Genomic DNA, 24,419 nt, shown 5'->3' on the forward strand with positions numbered 1-24,419 from the left:
ACTGAGCGCTCTACAAGCTTTTATATTATTATTATTATTATTATTAAAAACTAGCAGAGTGAGAGATACAATTACCTCACTCCAGGCGAGCGGCAATTCGGCCCGGCCTCCTCGTGGCCCCACTGTCTCCCTGGGCAAACCATGCCGCCCGGGCATGATTCAGGTTCAGCAGCAAAGCTGCACAACAGTGTGCCCTGGGCTGCGGTGGCCGCTGCGATCCTTGGGGTGGGGTTGGGTGGGTCAGGTCACAGAAACACATTTTTGAAAATAATTCCTCCGGTGTGAGGTGCGCTCATTCCCACTGGAGCCTCCCACAACTTCATTCTCACTCAGGCACTGCAAACACGCTTTGACACTGCATCGGGCAGCAGCAGGAAGCCACGTGACGTGCGGTGCTGCTGCACATCGCTTGTACTTCAAAATGCATCCGCGCTGTACTGGCCCATTGCTGAGGCCTTTATAATTTATTTGGGTTCACTGACTGACAGTAGTGTCAGTGAGTGTCCCTAAATTATAAAGTCTGCAGCAACGTGCCACTACAACGCGGTCGCCGCCCTCCAAATAGTGCCACATGGGGCGGACTGACCCCACTGCACCCCCCCCCCCCCCAGCTACGCCGCTGGAACTTCCGCCAAGAGGCAGGAGAACCCGGATATAGCCCAGCACGGTTGGAAAAATTCTGAAGTGAGACATCAAAGCCTAATGGTACAAAATCGAAAAGTGGCATGTTCCAGGAATTGGCTCAAGAGAGAAAATAATTACCTGCTGATTAATTGCTGTGGGCAATCTATGAATGTTATAGGCAAATATCTAGGGAATGGCATACCTACTCACCGTGGTAAACCCCCTGGGGGTGGGAGTGCGGGTGAGAGTGCCAAGGCAAGTAGAGGCATCCCAAGTGGTCCTTTTCAGAGGTGCCCAAAATACAAGGAGTAAATATATAATTACATAGGATTAAAAGCATTAGTGCGCTAGCGCTGTTATGCAACCAGGGAGGTCACAAGGATGAAGCATGAATCCTCTGGTTTGCAGCCGTAAATTACTCACAAAAGACAGGTAGCAGAGAGCGATGGGGCTAAGGATTGCCAGCCAGGTCCACAATTTAAAGACATGAAAAAGTGCCCATTTACAGGATTAAAAGGTGTCTGGAGCGCTCTCCTTCGAGGTGCACAAGTATCGAGATCATGAACGTGAACATCTGCTATGGAGAAGCACCGGTGCATATGTTTTATCCGTGTGAGCCGTAAATTAATTACAAACAACCTCCAACAGAGTGCGTTGGAGCCGAGAGACTACAGTGAGTTCCATGACTTTAGGAGAAGAAAATGAAATGGCTTTTGGCCTTTACCTGGCTAGCAAGCATTAGAGAATACAATGTGGTGTCCGGGTGTCAGGCGCAGTGACCTGAAGTGGCTGAAGTGGCTGCTGTGGTATGCTTTGGGCCCGGGCAGTGAGTCCCGAATTGATCAGGTGCTGCATGCCAAGATTTCATTTTTTTAAATAATTCCTGTGGTGTGAGGCGCGCTCATTGCCCCTGGAGCCTCCCCAACTTAATTCTCACAGAGGGGACAGGCAGATAGAGATTACAAAGTCAGGTTTACGTTCAAGTAGGGAGATAGAACACAAAGGCAGATAGAAAGACAAAAGAAGAACTCAGGCATAAACAGGGAGAGAAAAATAAAAAGTGTTAAAGAAAGTAAGACGGGCTGTAGAGGAGACACAGACAAAGAAAGATAGAAAAGACAGTGATGGATGGAGGCAGTCAGCTATGGGGAGAGCTAGATGGAGGGAGAGAAACAAGATGATGCAGAAGGGGGCAACACATGCAGACACGGAGAATGATGGAGTGGACAGGCAGAAAGACAGACAAAGAAGACTGACAGAGCGAATGGGAATAAAAGACAGAAAGAGATGGACATATTCAAAGGGAAAGAGATGGATAGAAAGACAATCAGAGACAGTGACAGACAGAACTAGAGAGGGTGAGACAGGCAGAAAGGTAGTCAGAAAAAGGGGCAGAAACAAAGCCAGATAGGGAGTCAGACAGATGGAAAGTGGAGATAGGCAGGTACTTATATCAGGGGAGATGGCAGACACAGGCAGTCAACAGTAGAAGAGGAAGAAAGGCAACTAGTAAAAATACAGTGAGACAGATGAAAGATAGACAGAAAGGGGGAAAACGGAGAAGCATAGAGGTGAGCTGGCACACAGACAATTATGGCTAAACAGAAAGGGAGGGAAGCTAGAAAGATAGGTGATGAATTTTGTCCTGTAAGGCCTGGTAATTCCATGCAGGCTGTCAGGTGTATTGTACCAGTGTTTTAAATATCGCAGCACAAAAATATTTTTGTAGGAGATAATCTTATAAACATCCTTCAATTTACCTCCATGGTCTTCGGATTCATTATTGCTCCCTAGTTGCTAGCCTTATTGTATTGTATTGTATTTATATAGCGCTTACTACCCCGGACGAGGCAAAAAAGTGCTTTTTTGGCGAGTAGCATGCTATTCCGGAACCCATAAAGGATTAGTGGTGAATTAGTATTGTGAAATAAGAAAGTAATTTAAGTGGTGGATATTAATCAGCTATTTGGATTGAGAAGGATAGCAGAGGGATAGAAGAGGGGAAAAGGGCTTGCATTAATATGGCGCTTGTTACCCCTAATGGGGTGTTGAAGCACTTTCTTGGTGAGTAGTACACTTCTCCAGAACCCATAAGGATTAGTGGTGAATCAGTATAGTGAAATATGAAAGTAATTTGAGTGGTGGATATTAATCAGTTATTTGGATTGAGAAGGATAGCAGAGGTTTGCAATTATAAAGCACTTGTTACGCCTGTTGGTGTGTTGAAGTGCTTTTTTGGAGAGTAGCACTCTACTCCAGAACCCATTAAAGGATTAGTGTTGAATTACTATAGTGAAATGTGAAAGTAATTTGAGTGGTGGATGATAGGTTAGTTGGTTATTTATATTGTGAAGGGTAGAAGAGGGACATAGGTATGTGTGTGTGTGTGTGTGTGTGTATATATATATAGCGCTTATTACCCTGATTCCTGTTAGGAGTGTCCTAGAGGTATTAAACCTGAAAGCGATTACCCAAAATGCAGGATACTGGATCTATGCATAGGAATTAATAAAAAAAGGTCTGGAGTGCCTTTCAGAAACCGAGATGATTTTGCATGAGCCCATTGTGAAAGGTAAGAGTGGTCCATGCCCTGGGGGCTACGAGCAAAATCACCTGCATGATGTGTACTTGTGAATACGAGAAGTAGAAGACCTCAGGTTTCTAGTTGGACACTGGGGCAGTGCTGCGCCTCTGTTGTTTGAAGGTGAGTGTATTGTTTTACTCCATGTGGCCACTTAGCACAGTAAAACCCTTGGATATGGGGATTGTACATTTATCAGTTAATTAACAATTGCTGTGGTCTGCGGTCACCAGAAGTGCTGGGCACCGGCAGTAGAAGTTGCTTCAGTCAGTGACAATTACTTCTGGAAGTTCAGTGGTCAGTGTAAACTACAAGTGGAAGTTGCTGTAGTCAGTGGAAATTACCAGTGAAAGTCGCTGCAGTCTGTGAAAAGTACCAGTGAAGGTTGCTGCAGTCTGTTAAAATTACCAGTGAAAATTGCTGCAGTCTGTTAAAATTACCAGTGAAGGTTGCTGCAGTCTGTTAAAATTACCAGTGAAGTTTGCTGCAGTCTGTTAAAATTACCAGTGAAGGTTGCTGCAGTCTGTTAAAATTACCAGTGGAAGTTTTTGCGGTCAGTGATGATTATTGGTGGAAGTTGTTGCGGTCCGTGAGGATTACCAATGGAAGTTGCACTAGTCTGTAATAAAGAGCAGTGGAAGGTGCCCATGGTCAGGGTAACCAACTAGCAGTGGATGTTGTCCTGTTCCCTCAGAAACAGTGTAGAAAATGGCCCGTACAGTAATAACTAGTGGTCTTTGTTACCTTGGTGAGTGAAAACCAACAGTGAAAGTTGGATTTGCCAGTGGTAGTAAGTGGTGTATGTTTTACCATTTAGGGACAACCAGCAGTGAAAGCTTTCTGCCAGTGTCAGCAGTAGAAGTTGCCCAGCCATAAACACTGCCCATCAGTGATAACCCGTGTTGCTGCACAGTAACAGCCTGTGTCACTAAGCACCAGAGGTCGAAGATGCCCAGTCAGTGACAACACCACTGAATGCTCACCTCATTTGCGATTCCCTCACAAAAACCAAGTCATCGAGTCAATTGGATTAGTTAGGATTTTGTATTTAGATATATGTGTTTATTTTTGTACACAGGGTCTCCGTGGAGGCTATTTCAAAACGCAGGAGACAGAAGAAAGAAAGCATGGGAGTATGGGCCAGCGGCTGGTTTAGATACACAGGGAGGGAGAAAAGAGAACATTTTGTGCACCTGGACTGAGTGGTGTGTGGTGGTGGTAGTGGTAGAGAGAAAGAAAAGGGGAGTGTGACAGAATTGAACGGAGAATAGGATCGAGTTAAAAATAGAGAACCAGGAGAAATAGGTCTGAGGGTCCAAAGAACAGCAAAAGGAGAGAGAGTGGGTAGAGAAAAAGAAAGAGAGAGAGATAGAGATAAAGAGGGCGAAAAGGAGAGAGAGTTACACAGGAAAGGACTCTTCCTTAGTTATCTTACCAAGGAAGCGCCATTGGGAGCCAACTCATTTTTTTGTAAATAATAATTATGGCTCCCAGTTATCTGTTTTTACAAATATTTACACTTAAGGACTGACAACACAATGTAGTTTCCATCTGTATTTCCTTTTAAAAGTGGAAATGTACAGCAACTAGGTTTTGTTCAGAGTGACCCTCTACTCTTCCAGTTGACACACTTAGGCCAATATTGGTACATATTGGCACCACAAGGGAGCTTAAGAAAAGCGGGATGAGAATCCTTACATAGTTGTATTTGTGCACCAATGCTTGCAATACAATGCAAACGTTTTAAAGTGAGTGTATTGTTGTACAATGAAGCTTAGTATTCTAAAGCCTTACAGTACCAAACTAAGTGTGTATTTTTATTGGTTAAATAATACAATTAACGTGGAAACATAAATGGCGACAAGATGAACAGAAAATCAATATGGATACATATACCTGGAGTTGTTAAAGAATAAACACAGTAAAACCAGAAGTCATAATCATAATGCACTTGACGTCAAAACACCCTCAAGCAAAAGGTTCTCACCATTTTGGAGTCCAGCTCGTGTCTTGATTGCCCTCGCGCTCTTTTCACACACACCCTAAATGGTCCCCAGCTTTGACCTCGCGGTTCTGATGTTCTGCTTCCTGCAGTAATCCCACCCCCTCAGGGCAATGATTCGGATTGTAGGCATGCGCGTTCACATGACATGCGGTGCTGCTGCGCAGCGCTTGCACTAGAAACGGCGGCCGCGCTGCACTGGCCTGTTGCGGCGGCCTTTATAATTTATTTGGGTACACTGACTGACAGTAGTGTCAGTCAGTGTCCCCAAATAAATTCTAGAGGCCGCCGCAACAGGCCAGTGCAGCGCAGACGACGTCCTCAAAATAGTGCCGCCTGGGGGAGACCGCCCCCACCGCCCCACTCCTAGCTATGCCGCTGTTCTCTGCTCTTTTTATTAGTCACCCTTACCTCTTGGTCCTTTGGAGTGATTTTCTCCTTCCCTCTGCTTGTCCCGGTCGTAGCTGCCCCAGGTCTGGACCGGCAGGGTGATTACGCCCGGTGGCCTTCCCCACCTCTGCCAGGCCGCCTGGGGCACAGGCGAGAATTGGCTCAGACAATTTCTTGCCCTGCAAGAGCCATCAGAGAATAGCTTCACTACGAAGATCTTGGGGGAAAGAAGGTGCTGGTGTTACCAGTGCTTCCATTCGCCAGTGAGTCACTCTCTTGTGCTTCTCCACCTGCACATCATCATAGTGGGAGCCTCCTTACGGAAAGACACAGGCCCCCAGGGGATAAAGGACTGCACTTTCTAGCGATTTGGCAGCAATATCCCCTACGGCTCAGAACTGCACAGCCCAGCATTGGCCACACCTCGCCGGCTCCTCTTCCGGTATCTGATCCTGAACCCAGCAGAAATCTTAGATTGGGCTCAGCCTTCGAACAAGGCATGATTGAAGAAATTAAAAAAATGGACAGAATGAAACCTAAATTGAACTGGAATTTGAACAAACAACAGTTTCTTGCATTGAAGGAGATGGAGAGTTTGGTTGATGTATTTATCAAAAACAGTGACAAGGGAGGAAATGTGGTAGTCTGGCCGCTTGATATGTATTTAAAGGAAGGTCTGAGACAGTTGGCATATGAAAGTAATTATGTAAAAACCACTAAGCAAGAGTATAATGAAATGAAACAGAAATACTGGAATAGACTGAGTGATTGGAAGGCGAGGGGGATAATAGAAGATGAGGAATATAACTATCTTCTCAGTAAATACCCACAAATACCTGCACTATATTTATTACCAAAATTACATAAAGATCTCCATACACCTCCAGGCAGGCCGATTGTCTCATCTGTGGGTAGTCTCTATGAGAACACCTCCAGATATATAGACTACTTCCTGCAACCCTTTGTCCAGGATCTTCCCTCTTACGTAAGGGATTCATCAGACTTCCTGAGAATTATCAAGGACATCACATGGAGCCCAGAATATTGGTTGGTGAGCTTTGACGTCACCAGCTTATATACCAGTATTCCCCAAGATTTAGGCGTGGATGCCTGTAAATATTATTTGAAGGAGAGATCTATCTCTCATTTATCACACACCAACATGCTCCTGGATATGATGTGGGAATGTCTTACTAACAACTACTTCATCTTCGACAAACAGATGTATAAACCAATGAGGGGGACGGCGATGGGTACTTGCTTCGCCACCAGCCTGGCATGTCTTTACCTAGGCTGGTGGGAGGAGCTAGTGGTGAATAAGATCTCCCACTTCAGTACCCATATCATCCTCTGGAGAAGATACATTGATGATATCTTCTGCATTTGGAAGGGCACACTTGATCAAGTAAAAGAATTAGAATCCATCCTTAATCAGAATTCCCTGAATCTACAATTTACCAGTGTTATAGACAAAAAACTGTTGGATTTTTTGGATATAAGACTAGAGGTAATGGAGGGAACTTTAAGTAGCTCCCTATTCCGGAAATCCACCGCAGGGAATAGTCTCCTTCATGCGGGGAACTGTCACCCTCCCAGCCTGATACGCAGCATACCCTTGGGCAAACTAATTAGAGCCAAACGAAACTGTAGTTCTGTTGAGAGCTTCTTGAAAGAGAAAAAAACAATGTTGAATAGATTCGCGGAAAGGGGCTACAGTCAAAAGGTTATCCAACAGGCTGTAGAAAGAGTGGACGCAATGGTCAGGAATGACCTTTTGATCCCTAAAAAACACAAAAATGATGACAGAATACGGTTCATTACAAATTATGATTGCCAGGCGTGGAAGTTGCGACAAGGTTTGGGAAAGTACTGGGACATACTAAGGTTAGACAAAGACTTGAGGGAATTTATTCATGAAACTCTCTCATTGACCTTTAGAAAGGCCAAATCCTTAAAAGATGTACTAAGTACTACATTGATAAAGGAACACCAAAAGTCAAACACAATACAAGGATTTTTTCCTTGCCTCAAGTGCAAAGCATGTAGATACAGCCATAATTGCAAAACATTGAAATTATCAAAAGATCGAGGTGCGCATAAAATAACTAAACACATTAGTTTTATCACAATGAATATGTTATTTATGAACTGCAATCTCCATGCGATAAATTTTACATAGGGTGTACTACAAAGCAATTTAAATTGAGAATTCTTGAACACCAAAGGGCAATCAGGAATGTAAATCAGCAGTATCCAGTAGCTAAACACTTTGCGGAAGAACACAACAAGAATCCAAATCTGATCAAATTTTATGTATTGGACAGTGTAGAGAACAGGGAGAGAGGAGGGAACAGGTGGTTGGAACTAAGGAAGTTGGAATCAAAATACATTATAATGTATAACACAATGCAACCCGTGGGACACAATCTGGGGGAAGAATTAGCTATTCACCTTCAGAACTGAAATCGTCATATAAGGTGTGTTTAGTAGCTGCTGCTTGTTCTGTAACTGTATTCTTGCAATTTTTAAAAATGATTTTAACTTAGAAAGCATGGATCTGACATAGGAAAATTTGCTAAAGTAGCAATGTCTTTTTTTGCAGGAACTGGATGGAAATATTGACCAAGCCCACTGGGGCTAAATCCTGGGAGTTAACCGTATGGCATTGTTTGAAACATTGTTTCATATAACGGGACATTAGCCCATATGGGCAATATTTGGATATCGGAGACACTGTGATTACTGAGAAAACATTATGTGATGTTACTAATGATAGTAGGCGTGAATAATCACTAGCCTTGAGCCCACTGGGGCTAAATGTATATTGTTGCCTTTCAGGTATTAAAATATGTATCCAGTTCGTTTTTTCATGAAAGCATGACAAAAATACTATGAATAGCTTTGAATGAATTTAAAATGTTAATTCATAATTTTCAAGGACATTGTAGCAATGAAAATAATTCTTCTATGTCTATAGATCACGTGTGAGTGTGTAAACACGGCAATTTTCACTTTAAAAGAAATGCGGTACACTTAAGCTCCACCCGTGAGCAAGAGATCGGCTGATCTCGAAATGTGTAGGGTTTTTCTTGTGCCTAATAAACCTGAAGCACCGTTAACTGCATTGGGGCCTCGACTCTGGTTATTTCGTGAAAAGGAGAGTAAACCAGGAGTGTTGATATATATATGAAGGGTCCACAACTTTCCAGTCTCAACGAAAAGAAAAGGCAGCACTCCCGGGATTTCAGCACAGATGAGTTTTTATTTTCACGACAGACGCGTTTCGGGAAAGCTCCCTTCCTCGGTGTCAAACATTTACGCTCTGCGCGGCGCCATTTTTAACCATGCATCTAGCCAAAGAAAGTAAACATAAACGAGGGACACCCGCACAAACCTCTATGTCGGGAGCGCCATTTGTAAGTGAAGTATTTACAAAATCAGAGTTTCTCAGACAACAATACATTTCATGGTTATCTGTAAATTCAAAAGGTAATCTTGCCGTGGATCAGCAAACGCGACCCAGCCGGGTCGCGTAGTCCCTCCTGTGAGCAGCCAAACATGGGTGGAGAGTTACTAAGAGGGTTAAATGCGCCTAATTTATATCATGCGCCACATGTAAATAAAATATTTACAAGGAATGAACATTTGTAGATAACGAAACAGTTCATTGGTTATCACCTGTTATGATCTGACTCGCGCCTCACCTTAAGACACGAGTACCATACAACTACAGGGTCCAGAATGCTTAGCGGCATGGAGGAGGGAATAAAAGGGCCTGAACTTCCTGTTTCCGGTGTCGGATATTCTGACTAGTGACCCGGCTGGTTTTGGACCTGCTTCGCTCTTGTGCTCATCGTGTGGATCCGTCCGTTTGGCTGTTCTTCTTGTTGGAGTGTTTTTTCGTTGTTGGTTGTGCCAGAAACCTTAATCTCCGAGTGCGCGATCATCCGGCTTTCCGTTGGCGAGCCTTCTCATCGGCTCATGCGGAAAGCGGTCCGGAGTTTCTCTTGTGCGCTGATTTCCCTGTACCTCCGTTGGCGAGCCTTATCCTCGGCTCATGCGGAGGACAGGAATCGAAGAGTCAGTGCGCCATTAATTCTCCCCGTTTCCGTTGGCGAGCCTTCTTGCATCGGCTCTTGCGGAAACGGAGTTGTTGTAGTTTCTTTTCATCGTAACCCTATTCCGTTGGATAGCCTTATTGCATCGGCTAATGCGGAAAGGGTTTTGCCTATTCCATTTAATCCTCTGTTGGCGAGCCTTTTTTCATCGGCTATTGCAGAGGATTAATTTGTCATTAATTACTTCTGGAGGAGAGGTCTTGGTGGAGTTAACCTAGGCTGCACTTCTTCATCATTTTGGAGGCTGCTTCGTGTGTCTCCAAACAACTAAGGTACTTGCTGTTCCTAACCTTATTAGGGTGACGTAACCCATTTCCATTATTCTTTTACCATTTGGCTGTTGTGAAGGCGTGTTCATAGACCCCCACTTAATACCTGAACGAAGGGAGTTTAGGGTAGGTGGAGTTTCAGTTTATTTCATTCCATTTGTTCTACGCCAGTTCCTTTGCATGAAATATCATACCTTGATTTAATTGTGTATTACAGAAGGGAAGTTCCAGTTATTCAGACAGGGCCTGTTCTCATAAGACGAGAAGTATCTTTTGAGTATCGCAGCCTTTATTCATTTATCCAGGTAGGGAACGAGTAGATGTATGCACTAGACTGTGTATCCTTGAATAAGAACAGATTCCAATATTATTGTTCTTTGTCTTGCAGCTCTCCCTCCCCGCTGTCCCCTTCCTTTCCTTCCCGTTTGTTCCTGCAGCCCTCATCTGATCCGTCTTTAGCCCATGGCTTTAATAGCAATCTGGGTTTGGATAGATCTGAGGGGGGCCTTTTTAATTACATACTGATCCTGAGGAAACTGAGGTCAACAGAATATCCGACCCACGGTTACACCTCCTCCCGGTCAGTGTGTAGGCATGGCCACCCTAGATGACGTGTTGGCTGCTCTAGTCGTAGTTCAGACCGAACTACTTTCCTCCAGACAAGAGACCACGGAGTTGCGTAACCGATTAGACACCATACAGAAAAACCCCTTTAATGCCGGGGCTTCTGGTTCTAATCAGCCCAGTCCAGTGGTACTCGAAATCCCCACAAGTGTTCCACTTGCAAACCCTGAACGTTTTAAAGGAGACGCTGGTTCTGTGCAAGTGTTTTTGTCTCAAGTATTGATGCATTTTACATGCAAACCACGCTCATTTCCCACCAATCAAAACAAGGTAGCGTTCGTGATATCCTATTTAGCCGGGGATGCGGCACAATGGGCGGTTCCCCTGATCCAAAGGGATGACCCTCTGATGCACGATTGGGAGGCATTCCGGGATGAGTTTGTTAAGGTCTTCGACAGAAGAGCCGACTCTTATACTGCCGACAAGGAATTGTTGGAACTTCGGCAAGGAAATCAAGATATCTTAACGTATCTGAATTCCTTTAGGAGATTAGTTACCGAGACCAAGTGGCCGGAGGCAAAATTGGCGTCCCTGTTCCATCAGGGTTTAACAGAGGACATGAAGGACATCATAGCTCAGATTGATCCCCAGCCCACGACTTGTGAAGACTTAATCAGTCTGGTGTTACGCTTGGATCATCGTCTCAAGAACAGAAAGGGTGACCCCAAGGCCAAGTCCAGAACCATCCCTGTACCTGGCCCTACTAAATCCCCGGATAGTCCACTCGCTTCCACTTCCGAACCCATGGAGATAGGGGCAGTACGCGCCTCTCTTACACCTACAGAAAAAGAACAAAGACGGAAGAATGGCCTCTGCTTGTATTGCGGGAAGAAAGGTCACTTTGTTAGGGAATGCCCTGTAAAGCCCAAATTCTCCAAGTTTCGTCCTAACAGAGGGGTATCCGCTGCCAGTGAGAAACCGGCGGAAAACGAATAGACTCTAGGGAGCAGGAAGGGGGTCCGTGGAGTCGTATTTGTATTCCTTCAATGGTAAATCCAGTGTTAAGTGCGCAACATTTGTTTATCAATATAGTATTGGTGATCAGTATGGTGCCAGTCCCTACACGAGCTATGGTGGACTCAGGGGCCACGGGGATGTTCATAGATAAGGCTGAGGTGGAAAGGATGGGAATATCGCTGATACCTAAAGAGCATGGTGATGAGGTATATGCTGTGGATGGGAGAAAACTTGATCTAGGTCCCGTTTGTTATCAGACTGCTGAGACTGAGATGAGGTACGGGAGTCACAGCGAAAAGGTCACTTTCAGTGTCATACAAGCCCCTCAGTATGGTATAATTATAGGATTACCATGGTTGCAGAGGCATAACCCTGAGGTTCACTGGGGTACTAACAGTGTAATCATGAATTCACAGTACTGTAAGGAGCACTGTTTTCGTTGCAATCAGAGTCCCTCTTTGGCCCTCGCTAATGGGAATAGCGTAGCTACTGCTGCTGAAAAAGATGTGGTATTGCCACACGTGTACAACGAATTTCAAGACGTTTTTGATGAGGTGTTGGCGGAAGGTCTTCCCCCCCATAGGCAGTATGATTGCCAGATTGATTTAATGCCCGGGGCTGTGGTGCCTTCGGGACGCCTGTATGCGTTGACTGAACCTGAGAATATCCATTTAAGACAATATTTGGACAAACTGTTGAAATTGGGGTTCATCCGCCCTTCCAAGTCCCCTGCTGCGTCCCCCCTCTTTTTTATTCCAAAGGCGAATGGGGAATTGAGGGCGTGTGTAGACTTTAGGGCGCTTAATGAGATAACGGTCAAGAACCGATACCCATTGCCTTTGATCAGCGTCTTGTTGGAACAAGTGAAACATGCAAAGATATTCACTAAATTGGATTTGAAAGGGGCCTACCATTTAGTCAGGATGCGGTCGGGAGATGAATGGAAAACGGCATTTAAAACCAGGTATGGGTTATTTGAATACCTGGTTATGCCGTTTGGACTATGTAACGCTCCCGCCGCATTCCAATTTTTTCTTAATGATGTGCTGCGGGAGATCATGGATCAATATGTCATCGTGTATATCGATGACATCCTGATCTATTCAGAGTCTGAGGCCCTGCATGTAGGTCATGTGAAAACTGTCCTGTCCATCCTTCGACAACACAGCTTGTACTGCAAGTTGTCGAAATGTGACTTCCATGTGTCTACAGTAGAATTTCTGGGGGTTATGCTTAGCCCTCAGGGTCAGGAAATGGCTGAGCGCAAGATACAGGCGGTTCGAGACTGGCCAGTCCCAAAGAATGTCAAGGACATTCAGTGCTTCTTGGGATTCGCCAACTTTTATCGCCGCTTTATTGACCAGTTTTCGAGGGTAGTGGCACCCATCACAAAATTGTTGCACAAGGATCAGAGCTTTGATTGGGATACTGAAGCTCAGGCCGCCTTTGAGACCTTGAAGCAGGCGTTTGTGTCAGCACCAGTGCTTATTCACCCTAATCCCGAGTTACCATTTATCGTTGAGGCAGATGCTTCGGAGGTGGCAGTAGGAGCAGTCCTATCTCAACGCAATGAGCTGACTAGGATTATGCATCCTGTGGCATATATGTCACGGAAACTGAATAAGGCTGAAAGGAACTATTGTATCGCGGAGAAGGAGCTTCTGGCGATAAAGATCGCTTTCACAGAATGGCGACACTTTTTGATGGGGGCCAGGCATAAGATAACTGTCTACTCAGATCATAGAAACTTGCAATTTATGACTGCAGCACGCCATTTATCCCCTAGACAGCTTCGGTGGATGCTTTTCTTTTCAGAATTCGATTTCGTTATCACCTTCCGCCCGGGGGTGGATAATCGAAAAGCGGATGCACTCACTCGCCAGTCTTCTTCGAAGACACCTACAACGGGGAATGATACCTCCATTGTGAAACCTACACAGGTGATTGGTGCCCTCCAACCTGATGACTTTTTGCAGGGTATACTTAGAGGCGTCACTACCGAACAATGGCGGAAGTGGTTGCACTCACATCCGGAATGGCAATTGAGGGATGGCTTCCCCGTCAATCGGGGGCGTTTGTTGATCCCAACAGAACCTCTTCGCAAACAAATGTACCTGTGGTGTCACACTTCCCCAAGTGCTGGTCATATGGGGGTAGAAAAAACTTTAGATCTGATCACGCGTAAATCCTGGTGGCCTTCAGTACGGGCTGATGTAAAGAAGTGGATTTCATTGTGTGCTGTGTGTGCTGCTGCAAAGTCGGATCATAGGCGTCCTGCTGGTCTTCTTTGTCCCATGCCCACTCCTTCAGTTCCGTGGGAAAGAATCTCCTTGGATTTTGTGGTGGGTCTGCCCAGGGACCAGGAATGTACTGCAGTGTTGGTGGTAATTGACTTTTTGACCAAGATGGGCCATTTTATCGCCTGTCCTCAGGTTCCTTCTGCTGGTCAGTTGGCACGTTTGCTGATGGTGAACATTGTGCGTTTACATGGTCTCCCTGCGGTTATAGTGTCGGACCGTGGCTCCCAGTTCACTGCTATGTTTTGGAAGTCATGGTGTTCCTCTCTGCACATCGAAACGTCACTGTCAACCAGCTTCCACCCTCAAACCGATGGACAGACTGAGCGTCTCAACCAGTCCTTAAAACAATACCTGCGGTGTTTTGTGTCCCAGGGGAAAGACAATTGGGTGGAGTATTTGTGGTTAGCTGAGGTGGCGTACAACAATGCCACGCATTCGGCCATCAAGGTGTCCCCTTTCTATGGGACGTATGGTCATCATCCTAGGTTCATGCCATTCTTGCATCCTATTCAAGAAAACTCGGTACCTGAAGCGGCTAGGAGGATCGGTGAAATTAAAGACGTCCTTGTCAAAGTCCAGAACAATTTGAAGGCCTCGAAGGTGGTGTATAAATCCTCAGCTGATAAGAAACGACGTCCTGGCCCTTTGTATCAGGTGGGTGACAGGGTATGGCTGTCAACTAAGAACTTTCGCTTTAAAAAGTACAGCGTGTTCAACCCTCGCTACATCGGACCTTTCCCCATCGTGAAATGTATCAATCCTGTGGCCATGAAATTAAGGTTGCCTCAACATCTCCGGATCCACCCTGTGTTCCATGTCTCTTTGCTGAAGCCGGCGGGGCGGATAGTCCAACGTCTGCCTCCACCTTTGGTTGTTTCAGATGGGACTGAATACGAAGTGAGTGGTATCTTGGACTCTAAGTGGCATGGTAGGGGGTTGCGTTATTTGGTGGCATGGAAGGGATACGGTCCAGAAGAGAATTCCTGGGAGCCGGCGTCTGGCGTGCATGCCCCTCGGCTGGTTGCCGAGTTTCATCGCCTGCATCCTTTGAGTCCAGGTCCGGTTCGGCGCTCTAGGTGAGGGGGAATATACTGTTATGATCTGACTCGCGCCTCACCTTAAGACACGAGTACCATACAACTACAGGGTCCAGAATGCTTAGCGGCATGGAGGAGGGAATAAAAGGGCATGAACTTCCTGTTTCCGGTGTCGGATATTCTGACTAGTGACCCGGCTGGTTTTGGACCTGCTTCGCTCTTGTGCTCATCGTGTGGATCCGTCCGTTTGGCTGTTCTTCTTGTTGGAGTGTTTTTTCGTTGTTGGTTGTGCCAGAAACCTTAATCTCCGAGTGCGCGATCATCCGGCTTTCCGTTGGCGAGCCTTCTCATCGGCTCATGCGGAAAGCGGTCCGGAGTTTCTCTTGTGCGCTGATTTCCCTGTACCTCCGTTGGCGAGCCTTATCCTCGGCTCATGCGGAGGATAGGAATCGAAGAGTCAGTGCGCCATTAATTCTCCCCGTTTCCGTTGGCGAGCCTTCTTGCATCGGCTCTTGCGGAAACGGAGTTGTTGTAGTTTCTTTTCATCGTAACCCTATTCCGTTGGATAGCCTTATTGCATCGGCTAATGCGGAAAGGGTTTTGCCTATTCCATTTAATCCTCTGTTGGCGAGCCTTTTTTCATCGGCTATTGCAGAGGATTAATTTGTCATTAATTACTTCTGGAGGAGAGGTCTTGGTGGAGTTAACCTAGGCTGCACTTCTTCATCATTTTGGAGGCTGCTTCGTGTGTCTCCAAACAACTAAGGTACTTGCTGTTCCTAACCTTATTAGGGTGACGTAACCCATTTCCATTATTCTTTTACCATTTGGCTGTTGTGAAGGCGTGTTCATAGACCCCCACTTAATACCTGAACGAAGGGAGTTTAGGGTAGGTGGAGTTTCAGTTTATTTCATTCCATTTGTTCTACGCCAGTTCCTTTGCATGAAATATCATACCTTGATTTAATTGTGTATTACAGAAGGGAGGTTCCAGTTATTCAGACAGGGCCTGTTCTCATAAGACGAGAAGTATCTTTTGAGTATCGCAGCCTTTATTCATTTATCCAGGTAGGGAACGAGTAGATGTATGCACTAGACTGTGTATCCTTGAATAAGAACAGATTCCAATATTATTGTTCTTTGTCTTGCAGCTCTCCCTCCCCGCTGTCCCCTTCCTTTCCTTCCCGTTTGTTCCTGCAGCCCTCATCTGATCCGTCTTTAGCCCACGGCTTTAATAGCAATCTGGGTTTGGATAGATCTGAGGGGGGCCTTTTTAACTACATACTGATCCTGAGGAAACTGAGGTCAACATCACCACAGTAAACATGCTCACTTCTTATTCAATATCATGCCGTGGATCGGCTATTGCAACCCATCCGGGTTGCTACCTCCCTCTGATAATGCATCCAATAAATGCATCAATTTAATTCCAAATTCCACCACAATCGGCTGTTACACAAAAAATGATTCAGTGTTGGTCCAGATACATCATCATTGTCTATCATGTAGTTTCCCGCATCTCGAAGGCCGAGATAGCGCAACACTCTAGGCTCACTCAGCATATGACACTTTCATGTTACATGTCCCAAAACGCACATTTTCAAATTTGGAAACATGAATACAGTGGAAAAATACATCATAATACACGATTAGTCCATTACAAAAAACCGAATTACATAAACTCCCTTTGATATTTAGTTCACTGTGATATCATTCATCCCAAATGTACAGCCATCTCCTCCCCGCTGTTAAGGCCCTCAGGAACTTTTGACTGTAGGTCCACTATGTATCGTGATTCTAGTCTCCTGAGCTTTTGTAACCTGTCTCCTCCCCTAACATTATCTGGGACGTAGTCCAGACAGAAGTATTGTAGGAGATTCCTGTTGCTCTTATGCTTGATCGCAAAGTGTCGAGCGACTGGATAGGAGAAATCTTTATTAGCAATTGCTCTCATATGCTCCAGGATTCTAAGTTTCACCGGATTGATAGTGCTCTCTTTATAGATGAGTTTGCAGGGACAGCGCAGGCAGTATACAGCATGGCTAGTATGGCAGGACATGAATTTATTGATTCTTCTACCTCCTTTACACCCCTTGACTTCATAGGATAGTACACGTTTACTAAAGGCGCAAGCTTTACATCTTCCACAAGGGAAGAATCCCTTAGCTTCTTTGATTGATCCAGTTTTCTTTACTATTGGATCAAGATGACTGTGCACAAGTTGGTCGCAAAGCGACCTGGCCTTTCTGAACGTGATCAAGGGGGCCGGGGGGATATCCATGCCAATAATATTGTCTGTCCTAAGGACGTGCCGGTGTTTCTTCATCAAAAGTCTGAGTCTATTTGAATCACAGGAATATGTGGTAATGAGTCGAAACCTCCCTTCTCCCAGACTAGTTTGGTCTTTTTTCTTTTTAAACAATGACTCCCTCTGTAGTTGTTTAACACGTTGGAGTGCATAGTCGAGGAGATTTTTCTTGTAACCTCTTGCCAGAAATCTGTCTGTACTTTCCATTACTGCCTCTTTGAAATCCGAGTCAAACGAACAATTACGTCTGAGTCTCAGAAATTCCCCATAGGAGATACTTTTGACTAGACTGTGGGGATGGCTGCTAGACGCATGGAGCGTGCTATTTCCCGCGGTGGGTTTTCTGTAGAGTGCTGTTTTGACTTTCCGACCGCATATCTCCACTTTCAAATCTAGATAGTTGGCTTATGTTAAACTTATCTGGCCAGTGAACACTAGATTACAGCTGTTATTATTTAGTACTCTCATATAACCTTCAGCCTCTTCTACCGAACCATTCCAGACTAGGAACAGATTGTCTATGTATCTGAACCAAGATACGATTTTCTTTGACCATTCCTCATTTTCTGGGGCCCAGGCTACCTGCTCCTCTCACCAGCCCACGAATAAATTCGTGTAGCTGGGGGCGAAGCAGGAGCCCATCGCCGTACCGGAGACTTGTCTAAACATATTATCCTGAAAAAGAAAGATGTTATTTCTAAGACAGAATTCAATTAGTTCCAGTAGCATTTCATTGTGCATCGCCAATTTTAGTGGTCGTTTCTGCAGAAAATATTTGACCGCATGTAAGCCTTTGGTGTGGTCAATGCACGTATAGAGACTGGTTATGTCAAGTGTTACTAGGCAATATGAAGGCTGCCAGTCTAGTTTCTCAATCCGTTAGATGAAGTCTGTTGTGTCTCGTATATAAGATTTCAAAGAGAGAACCATTTCGAACAAGAAATAGTCTAGAAATCTCAAGAGGTTCTCCGTCAATCCCCCCATCGAGGAAATGATGGGTCGCCCCGGTGGTTTATCAATGTTCTTATGTATCTTGGGAAGATAGTAAAATGTCGGGAGGATCGGATTAGTTGTCTTTAAGAATAGATACTCATCCAAATCGAGCATATGTTTATCATGCCATCTCTTCAATAAGTTACATGATTTCTCAATGCTCTCCAAGTACACAGTTTTTTAACAAGATTCATAACAGGTCTTGTCTCCCAATTGCTGCATTGTCTCCTCGAATGTCTGACATAATATCGACAGACAAAATATCGAAATGCAAAAATATCGGAGCAAAAATATCGACAGCAAAAATATCGGAATCCTATCTTCATTAAGGTAAGTACAAAAATATCGAAAAAATAATATCGTAGTACAAAAATATCGGAATCAAAAATATTGTTTTTTTAAATGTATTAATAATAATGTACAAATAATTTTAAAATACATATAATTTTACAAATATTAAATAAAAATATTAAAACTAAATTAAAACGAATACATATACATTTAAAATAAATAAAACACTTAATAATTTAATGTAATTTTAATTTTTTTCATGTAATTTATTTGATTTAATGTAATTTTTTTTGTTTTTACCCTGTACGCCTGTACCCAAAAACTAACCCTGAACCCTAAAAATATCCCTGTACCCCAAAAACCCAAAACTGACCCTGAAACCTAAAAATACCCCTTTACCCAAAAACTGAAAACTGACCCTTATCCCTAAAAATACCCCTTTACCCAAAAACTGAAAACTGACCCTGAACCCTAAAAATACCCCTTTACCCAAAAACTGAAAACTGACCCTAAACCCAAAAAATACCCCTTTACCCAAAAACTGAAAACTGACCCTGAACCCTAAAAATACCCCTTTACCCATGAACTGAAAACTGACCCAGAACCCTAAAAGTACCCCTTTACCCAAAAACTGAAACCTGACCCAGAACCCTAAAAATACCCTTTTACCCAAAAACTGAAAACTGACCCTGGACCCTAAAAATACCCCTTTACCCAAAAACTGAAAACTGACCCTGAACCCTAAAAATACCCCTTTACCCATGAACTGAAAACTGACCCTGAACCCTAAAAATACCCCTTTACCCAAAAACTGAAAACTGACCCAGAACCCTAAAAATACCCCTTTACCCAAAAACTGAAAACTGACCCTGAACCCTAAAAATACTCCTTTACCCAAAATTAATTAATATTATTTAATTACCAATTAATTATTAATTAACAATAACAATAAAGTAAATATATTAGCACATTTGCTGTAATTAATTTAATTTATTAATTAATATTATTTTTCCCAATTAATTAATTAAGAATAACAATAAATTATATATAAAAAATGACTATAATTAATGTAATTAAATAATTAATATTAATTAATTACCAACTAATTAATAATTATAAATATGTACAAAATTATATTAATTAATTAACTAATTAATAGAAATTAATTACCAATCAATTATTAATTAAAATATGTACAAACATATATCAATTAATTAATTAATATTAAATTACTTCCCACCCTATTCCCCTATAAACCCATAACCCGCTACAGAATATATTTATCAATTAATCAATTAATTAAAAATAATTAAAAATTATTTCTCAATTAATTAATTAATAAATCCTACTAATTAATAATTCATTTAACATAATTAAATTACTTCCCACCCTATTCCCCTATAAACCCACACCCCGCTACAGTAGTAAAAGACAATATTTAATTAAATTACATTAAAAATAAATATTAAAACATAATAAATACAATATAATATACACTAAATTTATTTAAAAATTGATATTAGTAACATCGAAGTTATTAATTTCGATATTATTGACATCGATATTTACAACTTCGATATTACTGATATCATACTAATATCGATATTAAGACTGTCGATATTACTTACCTTCGATATTTTGTCCCATCGATATTTAAACTTCGATATTTTTGTATATCGATATTTAAAAATCGATATTTTGTCTGTGTACCAGCCTTCTCAACATATGACTCACGTGATAAGATAACCACATTGTCTCCCTTATCGGAAGGTTTGCAGATGATACTGCTGTCCTCTGCCAGATTTTTCACTGCCATTCGCTGTGCTTTGGCGAGATTGTCCTTCCTGTTCCTCTGCAGCTTTTCTACTTTTAGAGCCATCAGATCTTTGATGATTAAATCCGAGAAAGTGTCAATGGCATCCGAGGGCATTTGTGGTAAAAACTTAGAAGTGGGTTTCAGCCTACTGCTGGGTGCCTGTTGCTCTATGTCAACTCTCAATAATCTTTGAGACAATGTTGTTGGGGTTGCGGTATTATCCACAATATTTTTTTGTCGGAGATTTTCCAATAGTTCTAATGCTGTTAAGTCGTTCACCTTGAGAAAATCCATTTCTCTGTGACTAGTTTTCAGATACTTCATCTCTTTGGGGGTTGGTTTGATTTTGTGATACCTGTACAGTTTAATTTTGCGTACAAATTTAAATAAGTCTATTCTCGTTTGTGTACATTCCATTCGATCGCTAGGGCAGAATGTGAGCCCTAGTTTCAGTACTGACTCTTCGCAAGGTGTTAGTTCTTTGCTCGATAGGTTCACTATGGCTAAGAGATCTTGTTTCTCTACCATCTGGCTCCTCTTTCGCTCCTCGTGACTCTCGTTGTTGTGGGTGTGGCTTTTCCCCTTCCCCTTCCCCTTCCAGCCGCCCCTCCTGGTTTGTCGTCCTCTTCTGGGGGTTTGTTCTTGCCGCCCCTTAACCAGTCTTGTCTGATGATTTTGAATTCCTGCTGAAAAGGGGTTTTAGTCGAAGTTCCTGAGGAGCCTGCCAACTCGTCACCTGATCGTTCATCCTCTTTGACTTCTGATTCTGAAGTTTCCACAGTCGTTTGTGCCGTTGTTTTTTGGGTCTTGTTTTTATTCGCCAACTCCTTACGGCTCTGATCATATCTTTTTGCGAAGGTTAGAATCCTGCCCATAGCATAATCTTGTTCGTCCCGATCCAATTTTTCTTGTTTCCAGTTTTTAATTTTCATTTCGTATTTCTTCAGTCGTTTCTTCATTGATGTTCTAAGTTGCTCCTGTTGATCCTTATCAGGATTCTTTGTTAACTCTTCTTCAAGAGCCTCTTCAACAGTCCGGAGCGGCCGCCATCTTGTGTCTCGGTAGGATCGAGACACAAGAGGTGGCAAAAACAAAGGGGGAAATGACCAAAAGGGGGCAGAGTAGACCCCCCTTGACCTCCTAGGTTTGATGTGGAGGCCATAAAAGGGCCCCGCGGGGCAACATTTTTTTTTTTTCGATTTGCGCGGGGGGGGCGCCCGGTACGCGCACCGGGGAGCGTACCGGGGAGCTTCCCAGGGAGAAAAAGAATGACAGAGTTTTTTTTAAAAATTAGCCTTTTTTTATAAATTGGAGGTAGTTCTAAAAAGAACTGTTTTTTTTCTTCTTTTTGTTGTTTTATATTTTTTTAAATGTTTTTTTGAACATTTTGTACTTTTTTTGGCTTTTATGAACAATTTTATATTTTTTTGTTATTTTTATGGGGAGAAACAGAAAACAGGGAATTTTAAACGGCTCAACTGGAGCAAAAAAAAGTCAGGAAAAAATTATTGTTTTTTGGGGCATTTGTGGTTGTCACCAGCACGGTTGATGAGCTTTATGCTTTGCTCATCATAGGTGATGGTCTTACCACAAAATATACAAGTGATCTTGAATTGCCCAAACTGGGGTTGTATGTTTGGGACCATGGAAAAAAAACTCCCATACAATGTGCTGCTTTGGCCTATATGGGGTATTGTCTTCTGGCAGGAATGTCCTCCTCCCCTCCTCCTCTTCCTCCTCCCCCTCCTCTTCTTCATCTCCACTACTGTGGTGTTGTGGTGGTCCTCTTGGTGGTGGTGGTGGTGGTAGTGGCTGAGATGTTCCTGCTGCTGCTGCTACTGAAGCCATTTTTCAGTCCAAAAAAGTACAGAGAGGTCTTTCAACAGGTCTTCTTCACTCAATGTACAAAGTGAGAATGAGGAAAAAAAGTGGGGCTTTCATCATTAGGAAAAAAAACTGTCCTGAACCAATGAAAAGTGTTAATTTCAGGTCACATGACCAGGGCTTCCATCATTTGGAAACCGAAACTGTCCTGCACCAATAAAAAGTGTTATTTTTAGGTCACATGACCCGACGCGCTTACGTTACGCGCCCCCAGGCACGCCCCGGGGCACGCCCAGGGGTGCGTCGCGTAAGCGCGTCGGATGCTTACGTTGCGCGATCGTATGCGCTCGAGTGCTTCCGGGTGCGTTTACGCCTTGCGTATCACGCGGACGTGGCTACGCGATATGTCACGATGATGTTTTCGTTCGCGGCAAAAGCGCTAACGGGATGCTCACCGGTACGCGCCCTAGGGGCCGCCGCAAGACTGCGCTTTCCGGTGCGCTCACCGGGACGCGCACCGGGGAGCGCTCCAGGGCAAAAAAAAAACCATGAACAATATACATAAAAAAAATAGTATTACATAAATATACATTATAGGATTCAATATAAAAATATTACATTTCACAGCTATAGAAATTTGCTATTAAAAAACCTTTGAAATTCACTGAAAAAACCAAAGGTTTCACACCAGTTATAGTTAGGAATTAGCATTTAAAAAACCTATGAAATTCACTGAAAAAAACATAGGTTTCACACCAGTTATAGTTAGGAATTAGCATTTAAAAAACCTTTGAAATTCACTGAAAAAACCATAGGTTTCACACCAGTTATAGTTAGGAATTAGCATTTAAAAAACCTATTTAATTCACTGAAAAAACCATAGGTTTCACACCAGTTATAGTTAGCTGGAAATTTTACTGACATTAAACCATTGAAATTCCCACGTTATAGTTAGTTGGACTCACTATAACTTGCGCGCCTGCAATGCACTGCTGATGACGTTACATATTACATCACTCATGACATGGTCAGTGACATCACTCATGACATCACTGATAACACCATCCTTGTGACAGACTGACAGACCTCCTTTCAGTGTAATGTAACCCTTGAAACACATATTCAAAAATAGAAACTAACATTTTCAAAAAAATGGAGATACCCATACCAGTTACAATAACCAATTCAGTAATTCCACCATCTATATACACATCCACTCATTCACCAACAGTTTTATATAGTCACTCATACATATACTCACTCATCATATGTAGTGATACACATATACATCCTGTTGCACACCGACAGTCTTCCAAAAGTTACTCACACACATACTCACACATGCAAATAAACTATTGAACATCCATCTATTTGCATATACAGCTATACACACTAGCACATTACTTCTAAGGAAACTTACACATACTTACTCTCTTAAACAATCACTTATAGAAACACATACTTATTTAAACAGGAACTCTTTCAATCTCTCACTCTCACATATACTTACTTATATACATCAATACTCACATATATAGATTAAAACATATGTAGTTACTCAGAAAGACACTAGTGAGGCAGGCATTCACTCACTAACACACATATATACACACTCATCCACCCATACAGTCCTGCACATATGCTGTCTTCAAAACACATACAAACAGTGAGTCAGTCACCAACCCATGCAGCCACTTATACACAAAGTGAAACACTGATACATATATTTAAATATTTAAAAATTACTCACTAATATATGTATTCACTAAGATACACTTAATAAGCCAGTTAACCAATCAATATTTTATTTAAAAAACATCCATTTACACACTTATTTAAACATTTATTCTTCCATCGACCTTTACAAATACATATACAAAATATATTTATTTTTCAGAAAGACACACATTCACTGTATGGTGTCATCAGTGATGTCATGAGTGATGTCACTGACCATGTCATGAGTGATGTAATATGTGACGTCATCAGCAGTGCATTGCAGGCGCGCAAGTTACAGTGAGTCCAACTAACTATAACGTGGGAACTTCAATGGTTTTATGTCAGTAAAATTTCCAGCTAACTATAACTGGTGTGAAACCTATGTTTTTTTCAGTGAATTTATTCGGTTTTTTAAATGCTAATTCCTAACTATAACTGGTGTGAAACCTATGGTTTTTTCAGTGAATATATATATATATATATATATATATATATATATGATTCCGGTACATGCCTTTCTAAACAGTTTCAACAATAACAAGTTTAGGACCTGTTTAGTGTACCAA

Source organism: Lissotriton vulgaris, chromosome 12 (assembly GCF_964263255.1).
Source record: "Lissotriton vulgaris chromosome 12, aLisVul1.2, whole genome shotgun sequence".
Classification (NCBI taxonomy): Eukaryota; Metazoa; Chordata; class Amphibia; order Caudata; family Salamandridae; genus Lissotriton; species Lissotriton vulgaris.